A 13867-nucleotide genomic window follows, 5' to 3' on the forward strand; every position below is an offset into this window, starting at 1 on the left:
GGGAGAAGCTCTAGAGATACCTAGCTCTGTCCTAGGAGGTCGCGCCCTTGTGTTTTAAAAGAAAATGTTTTTAAAAGAAACCTATTATACTTTTAAAACTTATTTTTATTTATGTAATGTTTTCGAACCTAGAACAATCAACTTATAGACGCTGATCTAATAATTCTTTCCTTCTTTTCTTCTCTTCAGATTCGGGCTCAGGACCAGGAAAATGGCAAGAAAGAGAGTAATTCGTTCGACTCGGGTGGAGATATTCGAAAGACCTTCTTGGAGGTATGGTCCGGAATGGATTCCCTGGAGTAAGGAGGCATCCTGATCTGGCCCTAGATCTCCCCCGGAAGCCAAGCCAGATGTTCAGGACATGGTGGAGCATGGGCGATGCTGTAAGTGCCAGAAGACCTCGGCAGCACCATGAGCTCCCCCAGTGAATCCGCTTGGAGTATGGAGAGGGTTTGCCATCCAGGCAGATAGGACCCTTCAGGAGTACCATCATGATTTTGTGAATGCAATGGAGCATGCACCTCAGACCTACACTGCTCAAGACTTTGCAACCTACTTCTTCCAGGGTCTGCATTCCAACCTCAGATCCGGGATCATGGATATGGGAGTAGGCCCAGGCGACCGAGTGCGGGAGGTCTACCGCAATGCGCTGTGGGTGGAGCAGTCTTCCCGATCTGGAGGCTCCATCCTCATCAGTTCAGAGAGTGAGGTGGAAATTGATGAAGACCCTTCTGAAGATTCCGATAGCTAGTAAGAAAAATGATTTTTCTTAGGAGTAGAACTAGTATTCTTTATTCTATTGATTGCTCTATTTGATTTATTGGTTGTTAGGATTTCTTATCTAGGAGTTAGCTATATTCTATGCTGGTGCCTCTATCTCCTCCTCCTCTCGAAACATTGGTGGTGGCACATACTGCTGCTGGTGCTGCTGCTGCTGCACATTCACACCTACCCCAGGGTTCAAGTGACCATACATCTCCTGATAGAGGCGCAACTCCTCCAAGACTGCAGCATGGGTTGCGGCTGGCACTTGAACAGGCACATTTCCAGCAAGATTTCCACCCTGCTGGTCCACTGGGGCTGGCGGTGGGTTATGCTGCTGGTGCACTGGAACTCGGTTCATACTTCCTCTCATGCCAGTGGTCTCCTCCTCCTCACTGGAGCGACGAGCTTGGGATCTAGTGCACACATTCTTTGCTTTCGGAGGCATCTTCATTACAAAACATAAAGGCAGATAAGTCAGTCTGGTCCCGTAAAGACTAACTTCCTGCAAATAAAAGAACAAACAATAATAACTAGAGAGGCTAATCTAGGTGGTGGTTTTCTTTCTTTGGAAACATTTGAAAAATCTTTGAACTTTTAAAACTTTTAAATACCATTTTTTTAATCCAAAATTCACTTTTTGTTTTTGAAAATTAAAATTATTATTATTTTATTTTAAATCCGAAAATATTAGAAAAATATTTAAAACTTTTGTTAATATATATTTTTTTTGAAATCCGATTCCCAACCCCACTACTCTAGACTTAACACTCTTTCTTTTCCTACCTCGAACCTAGGCTCTGATACCAATTGTGACATCCCGATCCAACATCCCTTATCCCAGGTCGGTTGTTACTAAAAATCAATTCCGATTTATTTAAATTAAACCAATATTCTTAAGTAAGCCCAATTCTAATCTCTTTTTAACCTCCTGCGAGCCCATTAATCCAACCCATTAAGCTCATCCCAAACTAATCTAACCTAATATAAATACCTATGATCCCTCATCAAGCTTCTAAAACCCTAGTGTGTGGAGTCACACCGCTAGGGTGAACGATCCTAGTGAGTAGAGGGAGAATTCGGAGACGAATTCCTTGGAAGTCAGGGAGAATCGTAACATCCCAATTTTCAGTATATGTGAAAAAGGCTTATAAGAATTGATTTGACTACCTATGTATCTTTTCCGGTCAAGTGTGCTGAGAGAACTTCAGAGTTAAGCGTGCTGATGCTGGAGTAATCTCAGGATGGGTGACCTACCAGGAAGTACTCTGCGGTACCGTGCGTGATTTCAGTGACAGTAGACAACTCTTACGAGCCTTCCAGACTAACGACTCCCAACCGTCGGACAGGCGTGGGCCAACGGGCCTAGAGAACGCTGGGTCAACGGGCCTAGAGAGAGGACGTTGGACCTACGGGCCTAGAGAGGGCATTGAGCTCACTGGGAGGGACGGTTGGGGGGCGTTAGGATTGATATCGCCGGTCCGCGTCTGGTCCCCAAAGGTAGGGCGGGATCGGGATGTCACAAGTTTGTAACATCCCTATCCCAGGCTTCCTAGAGAGGAAGAGAAATAGGGCATGTTAGGTTGGCCATCTAACCACATTCGGTCAGACGCCTGGTTTGGTCCAGATGGTGAGCCTCAGGTCTGTCAGGTTCGAAAACGCCCAGGTAGCAATCAACACATAAACATAGCTGATCTACCTGAAAATAAAAACAAGGAAGGAGGAGGGATGAATAATTTAGGATTACTCAGCGAGGATGGACCTTAAGGAGACCCACAACATCATCTAACAATCATGAACACAGCAGATAGACTAATCCTAAGTCAAGCTAGCAAACAAGGGTAACCCTACAATCAACTACCAAGTAACAAAGAAACCTTAACCCATTGAGGGGAGCATCACCGTCTTATCGACAATGTCACTCCACCCACCCAATCACCACAGAAAGGGGTCACCCATTCACCACAAAAAAGGGTCACTTATTCACCACAGAAAAGGGTCATCCATTCACCACAGAAAAGGATCTCAACAAGTAAGATCACTCAGTCGTCCCAATCACTACAGAAAGGGACACCCCCCAATCACACAGAAAGGGCCACAGGCGGTCACACAGACAGGCCTCCAGCCATATAGGCTCCGGAAGGATCGGCGTACCTTCCCCCATCGTTGGACTAGCCCAATCCAGCCACTAGCCCATCAAGAAACACCGCCAAATCACCATAGAAGGGGTCGGGACCTAGCAGTTCTATATCACACAACCTAGTCTATCTCAAACAGGGTAATCTAGATCACACACAATCAATCCATATTTTAGGGTTCTATAGCTTAGATCCAAGTTCAGGGTTAGTCATTAAGGTTCCACCATCAACCAGCAATCATCAACAAACAATCAACAAAGATCCAAGTCCTAATAATCTAAACCCTAGCACAAAGATCTAGTACTTAACCTAAGAAAAGGCTAACTACTATGGACAAGAGTGAAAGAGAGGGTGAAGCACAGGGTCCTCACCTTGGCACAGAAGGGCGCGCGATGGAAGGAGGAGATGGCATAGGAGGAGGACGAAGTGGAGATCCACATTTGCTGATTCAGATTCGAGAGGAAGAGGAGATAGATGCACACACATCTTAGAATGGAGAAGGAGAAGTTTGACTGAAAGGAGAGAGAGGAGAGATTAGGGCAAAGATGAGAAAGAGGAGGAGAGAGAGAATAGATCTGGACACCCGACACGCGGTTAATAATAACTATCGACTCCGACCACGGATCAGGGCGCGATTAGTTATTTTAGAAAGCGTACCTCCGGGGCTTCGATTTGATATATTATACGTCACGTGGATCCTCATAGATCGCCAGGAAATCGTCTCAGAAGTGAACGGCGGTTTAGGAGAAAAAATGACGAAAAAGAGAGAAGATGGAGAGACTAGGGTTTTTAAAAGCTTGATAAGGGATCAGAGGTATTTATATTAGGTTAGATTAGTTTGTTCTGGACTTAATGGGTTAGATTAATGGGCTCACAGGAGGTTAAAAAGAGATTAAAAAGATATTAGAATTGGGCTTAATTAAGAATGTTGGTTTAATTTAAATAAACCGGAATTGATTTTTTACTAACAACCGACCGGACGGGTCGGGGTGTTACAATCTTTCCCCCCTTCAATGGGATTCGTCCCCGAATCCTAGAGAAGAAGTTCTTGAAAGAAAATTCGAAAGCTAAAGACCAAGAGAAATAAAAGCACAAGGGAGGAGAGGAGCTTGGTCGCAGAAAAAGAATGAAGTCAGGAATGAGATCAGGAAATGGAAGCAAGAAATGAAATGGATCCAGAAGAAAGAATCGGAATTGGAATCGGAAGGAGGAACATGAAAAAAAGTTCAGAAGGAGATTAGGAATGAAAGCACAGGGAGTTATGGCATTAGAAAAGATAGATGTTAAGAAGAAAAGACAAGAAGGAAGTCGGAAAGGAAACAAGAAGAAAATAGGAATGAAACAAGAAGGAAATAAAGATGAGGTTAGAAGGAAAAGCAAAAATGGAAGCAGAAGTGGGACTGGAAATAAAATCAGATGGAAAAATTAGAAATGAACCATGGCACTAGGATTAATAATGGCTAAGAAGAGAGAACAAGGAGGAAATCATATAACTCATGGTGCCAAGAAGAAGAAGAGAAAGGATTTCAGGAGTAGAACCATAAGGTCCACGCCACCAAAGAGGAAAGGAAGCTCAGACTTAAGATCATAAAAGATGGAAGGATTTAGAGGAGGAAGCATGATGCAGAAATAATACTTTAAATAAAACTCAAAACCATTTCTTTAGTAATTTTAAAAGGAGGAGTAGAACATATTGTTTTTGAAAATAATAAATGCTATAAGAACACCAGCATAGAATATAATCAACTCCTAAGAAACTTAAAAGCAATCAATCAAACAATAAAAACTCAACTTCTTTTATTCGTCTAAGTACAGCTTTGATCATCCATCAAAAGTCATGATTACTTAGAAAGTTTCGTCTACTGCTTCGGGTATATATCTAGCTCTCCTCAAATTAATAATATTATATATGCTCTCTACGTTTTTAATGATTCTAAATTTTTTTTCGTCCATAGGTTTTGATAACCATGCTTATGCTCGCGAGTTAAGATCTATGTTGAATTCATATCGCCAGGATATGTATCAAAAAAAGATACCTGATTATCGTTACATAACTCCATATGTTTTCGTCAATATCACAAAAAAGGTTGTTGTGCCTTTTTAGGTTATTCATGCAAGTTATAATACTTATTAGTAATTATTTTGTATTTTTAGGTTATCCATGCAAGTTGCTTATAGATCTTGCTATCAACGAGTGGACCTTGCGGACATATAATCCTTTAATCGAAGGTTCGAAGTATTGTATATTAATCTTACAATTTTGTACCTTTCGTAGTGTTGTATCTTAATCTTACAATTTCGTATCTTTACTATATATTAATCTACGAACGTATTCATTTTTTATATAGATCTTGATTATACGTATTATATATATATTCTTGATCAGAAGTTTTTGATCAAAGGAGGTATTTCTGCTCTTCATGTAATATAATTTTGTAAATGATGTATATTAAATTTTTTATATGTGTTTATGTTTGTTCTGATGTTCGTTTTGTGCATTTAGGTTCTGATCATGTTAATTCGAGTGATCATGGTCACAAGACCTTTCTTTGGAATTTTGCGAGGAAAGCTTGGATTATAAATAAAGAATCTAATGGTTTCAATGGTTCGTTTTTTGCTTTGAGCACCATTTTTTCCCTTTTTTAATATTTATTTTTAAATTCTAACTATGTTGTTTTTTCATATGTTTATCTATGCAGAAGATAATGAGTATGATGATACCGAGGTGCTATCTGGCCGTGGTACTGATGATGATTATGGTTTTGAGGATTACATGGGGTCTGATGCCGAGTCGCACGATGATACCGATGATATGGACCAAACAGATGAATACAATTCTGAAGATGATTTTATTGACGACGGTGAGTCTTGTGAAGGATCTGATGGTTCAAGTGATAACTCGGAAGGTGATAGTGGTAATGATGAAGATGAAGATGATGAAGATGCTGATTCGACTGATGATGATGAGGATGATGATGAAGATGTTATGTTGGATGATGAGACTGAGAGTGACGATGATAGTGAGGATCACCAAAATGTCGAACCAAATGATATACTCATCGAAAAGAATATTAGTATATCGGGACACCAGAATTTGGTGTGTACTTATACAATTTCTCTTGATTCAATGTGTTTTGGAGGGTGTGTGTCCCGTTGGAGACCTTCCAAAGATGGTTGTACTATCTTTGTTAAGGTTTTACAGACGTGGGTGCATATGCTAATTTTAAAACATTCTTCCATGGAGCTCATATTATCAGATGAACAAGTATTTATTATATTATGAGAAAAATATTATAAAATTGTGTTGATGTCTAATTGACTGTTTTATTCACATGGTGTTAAAATTCAGGCCACTGTTAGAGATGGTGAGATCGATGTCGCAGCGTCTCGCATAGATGTTGGTAGTTGGATTATTATCAGTCGTTTTTCTGTTATCGAGTGTGAGGATAGTTGTAGACTGATTTCTCATAGATACAAAATATTGTTCCTACCATCAACTATCATTGACAAGACTTCACGTGGAGTGAAAACGCTTATTTTGACTTCGTTGATTTTCAAAGGATATTGGATCGTACCCATGATGATGATTATTTAGTTGGTGTGTTTATTTTCGGTTTAGATGTTGAATTTCGTTATTATTATGTTGCTGATGTTAATATGGTTTAGTTTTTATTGTTTATGAAGATTTGATAGGTCGGGTTTTAAATGTAAGTCAATCTGGGACGTGATGTAGTTTACTCTCTGGAGAGCATCATGTTCCTTCTTATGGCAGTCCATGTAATGATGTATATGATTCCAAAAAATGGGGTGCATATTCAACTGTAACATTCTGTCTGAGGGATAAACGGTATTGTCTGCTGAGTGTTGTTAAACTGTATATTATCGTTTATTTGTTCTGTCTAGCTGATTATGTGTGACATGTTTTAATTTAATGGTGTTAATTTGAGTTGTGAATTATCCGGTGAGATTGCTAAAAGCTTTTATGCATCTTGGAGACGCTGTGATCAGGATGGAACGACTTCATCATCAATTCGATTTAAGATAATAGATGACGAGTAAGTATATCTCAAACTATATGTTTGAAGTCTAACTAACTAATTCTTAACTACATTGTTTGTCAAAATATAGGAAATTTATGCTTGAGTGTGTTGCACACGGTGAGTTGGCAACTGAAATAAGAGATAAGTGTAGAGAATACGAAGGTCCCTTTGCTATATGTGTGTTAACCGATTGGTGTGTAGCAATTGACGGGGGTATGTTTTCTGATGATATATCAATATGTTATTTATAAAATCGTAGTATATAATGTAACAATATTCTAATATATATATTTTAGAGAATGTGTCTATCAAGGATAAATTTAAACCGTTATGCATCTTGGAGACGCTGTGAGATGATGGAACGACTTTATCATCAATTCGATTTAAGATAATAGATGACGAGTAAGTATATTTCAAACTATATGTTTGAAGTCTAACTAACTAATTCTTAACTACATTGTTTGTCAAAATATAGGAAATTTATGCTTGAGTGTGTTGTACACGGTGAGTTGGCAACTGAAATAAGAGAAAAGTGTAGAGAATACGAAGGTCCTTTTGCTATATGTGTGTTAACCGATTGGTGTGTAGCAATTGACGGAGGTATGTTTGTTTTCTGATGATATATCAATATGTTATTTATAAAATCATAGTATATAATGTAACAATATTCTAATATATATATTTTAGAGAATGTGTCTATCAAAGATCATGATGATGATGGTGTGTCCCGTTTTATCACTGATTCACCGATTGCTGAAATTTTAACCTTGCACAATAGGTAAGTATGTTTCTCTGTGTTGTCTAAATTGATTTATGAAGAAGAAAAAACAATATTTAGATCTCTTTAAATTGCGTAACAGTAATTTGCCAACCTTATGTATATCTGTTTTTTGTTATTAAAATTTCAAGATTAGGGAGAGATTAGATGGACTGGATACAGATGATGTCTAATGGATTGGACCGAGTATAAGGATTCAAAATTGATAATCTATATGCATTATTAGTTTTGTTAGACATATTTTTTGATATTTACAAGTCTGTTTTGCAATTATTAATAAATAATAATTTATTCTAATTTTGGTTTAAATTACTGATCCTTCTTCCCAACCATTTCTTTGATTTTTTCAAAACATTATCCCCATGGCTACATATAACTTTGTTGATGAGTTACATGCATCGAGACGAGATTGGAAAATCTGTGTCAAAGTTTTGAAAAGATGGAATAAACCTGATTGACAAGGCTTACCAGGGATGAATTTCATTTTAGTCGACGAAAATGTAAGTATTATCTAATATGAATATATAACTGTTTTGTCTATATTAATTGTTTGTTTGATCTCTTTTCAAAATTCATTGTATATAGGGTTGCAGAATTAATGCTTCATGTGGTAACCTCGCCTTTCCATATTTTTACCGTGTTGGGACTGAAGGACCGTGGTTTGAATTGTATAAATTCGGCTTGATATCATTTGAATGGAAGATTGAGAGAATGACAACGAGACACAATTATCATATCGTTCTCACTACTGAGACAGAAGTCTCAAGCCTACGACCATTGACAATGGATCCCTTTATGAAATTTGTCCCTTTTAGTGAGATATACAGAGTTTCTTACGCTCAGTTGTATCATGTTGGTAAGATTAACTTATAATATTCGTTTTAGTGTTTTCATCTATAAGTTTGTACATATGTAGAAAAAAATATATATGAAGTTCATTTATGATAAAATTTTCTCTCATAATTTGATTTGTAGATCTCATTGGTGTGATGGAAAATGTTAGCAACATTGGAACAGAAAATAACCCTGATGGAGAGATTGTTCAGAAAATAACTTTCACCATCACAGATATCGAGTAAGTTATATTTTCTCTCACGATCACTATGTCTTGGTAACAAAGTTTGTAATTTAAATTGTTTAAATCAAAGGGATGTGAAGTTGAAATGTATCGCATACGGAGAATGCGCCGCTGATATCGAAGAAAGAACCAAAGGATTCACTGGTCCTTTTGCGGTTTCTGTTTTAACCGATTGGAGTGTAAATAAAAAAGAAGATATGGATAATCAAGCATATGTCATTATTATTTTCATTTTGTCCCATATATGTTTTCTACTGCATGTATATTTCCTATAAATCATTTTATGCGTGTAGATGAAATAACTATCCATTCACATGAAGCAATTGGTTTTTCCTGTCTTCTCCTTGATCCTAACACTGATGATACCCTGATTTTTAAGAGAAAGTAAGTAATGTGAAAATGATAATTGGAGAATTTTGTATATACAACAACCTTACAATAAGTATATGTCTCTTACACTTCCAGGATTCGGGAGAGGTGGAGCACATTTTAGACACAAGTCGGAACAAGGATAAAAAAGCACTCCTAAACCAAATATATATAACAATACTTAATGAAGTAGTGTTCTCTTAATTTCTTTGTATAAATATTTATATAACTTAAAACTTGCGTGTTGGATCTTATTATTTCTTTTGATATTTCTTTTTATTATATTTTTCATCTACAATTTAATTATTCTTTATTATTATTACTAATTATATTTGGTAGTTGTTTATTATAATATTACTTAATAGGTACATACGATTTTAAATAATCTAATATACGATTGATATTAATCGATTTAAAATAATAATAATAATAATAGATATTTAGTATTTTTATGATTTATGTTTATATAATATTTTAGTCTCAATTATTGAATATAAAAATGTGATGATTATATTACAAGAATTTCTAAAATCAAATTATAAAAAGATTTGTATGTTGATTGTGTCCGCGCGCCGCTGACAGATACCTAATTTGTCATTAAAAATAAAGATAAAATGGTATTTGGCTAAAGAAAAGGTTCTCCCATTAGAGACATAAGAGACTCAAAGAACCCCATACGTGTCACAAGATGATTGGCTGAAGCATTATATATATATTTTTAAGGACAATTCTTGGGTTCACCCTTAGGGGTGAATTCATTCATTCACCCCCTCTCATTTTAACCAATAAGAATCTGCCATATAATAAAATCAATTAAAGTAACTTACCGAAATAGCACATTTCAAATATTTTTTTTTAAAAAATAGGAAAAAACTAAAGCCTAATTTGGAAATAGTGAACCCAAACATAATATTAAAGTTTATGTAAAATTATTTTTAATAAAAATATATTTTTACATAATTATTTGTTTTATTTTCAAAATTTAAATGGAAAAAACTAAACCCTAAAAATGAAATAGTTAACCCAAACATAATATTAAATTACCTTTTTAATGGAAAAAACTAAATCCTAATTTGAAATAGTGAACCCAAGCATAGTTTATGTAAAAATTAGTTTGAATAAAAATATATTTTTACATAATTATTTGTTTTATTTTTGGAATTTTAAATAAAAAAAAACTAAAACCTTAATTAGAAATAGTGAATCCAAGCATAATATTAAATTTTATTTAAATTTATTTTTAATAATTAAAAAAATATATATATATATTATTTGTTTTATTTTCAGAATTTTAAACCCTGATCTCTAAATTTTAATTTTTAAATCCAAATATCTAATTTTTATACTCTAAATCATAATCTATATATTATTAATATTATTTATTATTATATATATATATTTTAACAAAATATTTGATTGAGTATTTAATCTTTTAATTTTAATTTTTTTATTTTCTTTAAAGATAATATTATATGGCAGATTCTCATTGACTTAAATAAAAGGGGGTGAATGAATGAATTCACCCTTAAGGATAAACCCAAAAATTTTCCTTTTTTTAATTATTTTTGCACAAGCGTTCTCTCTTTCTTTCTCCTTCTCAAAATACTGAAAGCAGCTCCATCAGGGTGTCTTCCCATTTTTTAGCACAGTTTCATATGCAAAAATAATTATATTTAAATAAAAAGCCCAACATCTTTTATGGACCGCTCCTTAGCTAAGGAGCACAAGAGACAGTTTCGTTGGTGACGTGGAGGAACATCATTGGTTTTTTCCTTTTTTATATATTTTATTGCTTAAAGACACTTTTTTAATTGGGAAAATCATTTTTTTATTCTGGATTTTTAGAGAAAATTGGCCAAATGGGTAGTTTTAAGTTTTTAATTTGCTGAAAGGGTGTGTTTTGAAAAAGTGTATGTGTTTAGGTAGTTGTTGTGTGTCAATAACAATTCTATCCTCCTAAGTTCAATTTATTTACGTTGTTATGTCATTATAATTAATTAAATAAAACAAAGAGAGAAAGAGAGAAAACAAAAGAAAAGAGAAGAGAGAGATACGTGAGAAAAATTAAGAAAAACAGATTTTTATTAAAAAAAAAATTATTTTCTCTTTATTCTTAACTTTATTTTTTCTTCCTCCTATAATTCATTCATTCCTATATATTATTTTAAATAATAAAATATATATTAATATATATCTTGAAAATATATAGATTTTTTGCTACACATTTTAAAATTTAAATTTTTTAAAACAGACAAAATTTTAATTTTTTCTAATATTTAAGTTATGTATACATTAGTTATGTATAATTCAGTCATATATACTTTAGTTTTATATAAATTTATATACATGTGGTATTTAATTGAAGGTATTAATTTGACTTTCAATCGAAAGTATTAAATTGACTTTTAATTGAAGATATTCACCATTTGGTGTACATCAGATAGTATACTTGATAGTTGTACACCAAATGGTGAATATCTGATAAATGTACACCAAATATTGAATATTTTTGAGTGAATACCTTATAGTTATACACTGCATGGTGAATACTTGATAGTTGTACACTAAATGGTGTATACCTTAAAGTGAATACCTTATAGTGTATACCAAATGGTGAATACTTTCATGTGTACACCAAATAAATGAACACCAAATGGTGAATACCTTTATGTGTACATCAAATAAATGAACACCAAATCATGAATACTTTGGGATGAATACTTTCATGTGAATACCTTCGAGTGAATACCTGATAGTTGTACACCAAATGGTGAATACTTTTGAGTGAATACATTTGAGTGTACACCAAATGATGAATACATCATATTTGTATATAATGCAAAAAAAAAGAAACAAATATTTATCCGTTTTAAAAAATTCAAATTTCAATATGTGTTAAAAAAAATCTTTATATTTTTTATATATATATATATATAAAATAATTAAATGTTTCATTATTATGAATAATGTACAATAATTCAATCAAAGGAAAAAGATAATATAAAAAAAGAAGAAAGAGAAAATAATAATATTTAAATACATACTTTTTTCTCATTTCTGACACTCTTTCTCACGCACTCTCTCTCACGCTCTCTCATTCACTCTCACGCTCTCTCACTCTTTCTCGCTCTCTCTCTCACGTTTTCTCTCTCCTACTTTTGTCTAATAAAGGCTGTATTGCCATTTAAAATTAAAATTACCAGATTTACACATGAATTCACAAACACACCATTTTGACCAATTAAAAACTTAAAACTACCCTATTTGCAAAGAAGCTCTTAATTAAATCCTATGAGACTCAAAATGAGTTACACTAGTAGAACTGCTCTGACGAAAACGTTTTTCTTTTTCTTATTTAAAAACCTCCCATTGGAGGATTAAAAACTTAAAAATTATTATAGAAGCTTTTATAGGTGTAAGTAACACAAAAAATATTAGAAAAATTGGTGAGAGACTCGAATGGTCTTTTACCATTGGAGATGGTCTAATAAGTTATATGAATTTTGTCCTGTAACAAAAAAAAAGGTTTATCAAAAAAAAAAAAGAAAGCAAGCTCATAGAAAACGCAGTAAAAGTTCTATACTTAAGTAGAAAACTGGCACAACAGTAAATATTCGGGGAAGAAGAGGGTAGTTACGGAATAAAGAGAGATAACGGTAACAACTAACTAACTAAAAAGCATAAAAAGCATAAAAAGCATCTTCGCTTCTTCTTCTTCTTCTTCTTCTTCTTCTTCTTCTTCTTCTTCTTCTTCTTCTTCTTCTTCTTCTTCTTCGCTTCCTCTCCAAGAAACGACTTACTTCTTGTTTCCCTCTCTAGATCCGATATTCATTCATCACTGCGAAATCTTCTTCTTCTTCTTCTTCAATCCGATCAATCGAGTTTCATCACTTAAAGAAGAAGGCATGGAAGAAGATCACTCTGTACCAGCTCCAGCTGAAGACGATGATGATGACGAAAGCGAATCAGAAGAAGAAGAAGAAGGCATCACACACTATGTGTTTTCCGAAGATGATAATGAACGATTCGAACCAGAAGACGAGGTAATAATCTCGAATTATCTAAAGATGATGATCAACAATGCTAAGTCTTGGCCTAATCACTACTTCCTCCGAAACGAAGTCGTAGACGTGTACAACCGGAATCCATGGATTTTCTACGTTTTCGTCGAAACCAGAACAGAGGATTGTGGTAGAACCGACGATGGATGTGAAGCGGGTTGCTGGAGGATCATAGGTCGTGATAAAGTGATCAAGTCTGAGGAGACAGGGAAGTTTCTAGGGTTCAAGAAGATTCTTAGGTCCTGTGAAAAGCGGATGAGACGATATGAAAAGAGGACTTGGGTAATGGAAGAGTATAGGCTCTTCGATAAAAGGAAGCAAGATCAAGTGATATGCAAGATTCGGCTTTTGCCCGAACCTGAAGTTCGTTCCTTGCTTGCCAAGCATTTCTCGTTTCTCTCGAGTTCTCGAGGAAGAGTGTTTCCAAGGTGGTATCTCGGTCGACCAGTAGAGGATGAAACATTAGCATACTCTCTGAAGGTGTTGGTCGATGTGGATCCTAAAATCCACACTCAGAGATTTAGTTTTTGGTTTAGTGAGAAAGATGATGGGCAAGAATTCTGGCAGAGACTAATGTAAAGTAAAAGACAGAGCTCGACGAATTGGATTGTATTGATCAAGTAATGAGTTTACAAAGGAGT

The sequence above is a fragment of the Eutrema salsugineum genome, unplaced genomic scaffold (assembly GCF_000478725.1).
Source record: "Eutrema salsugineum unplaced genomic scaffold, Eutsalg1_0 scaffold_8, whole genome shotgun sequence".
Classification (NCBI taxonomy): Eukaryota; Viridiplantae; Streptophyta; class Magnoliopsida; order Brassicales; family Brassicaceae; genus Eutrema; species Eutrema salsugineum.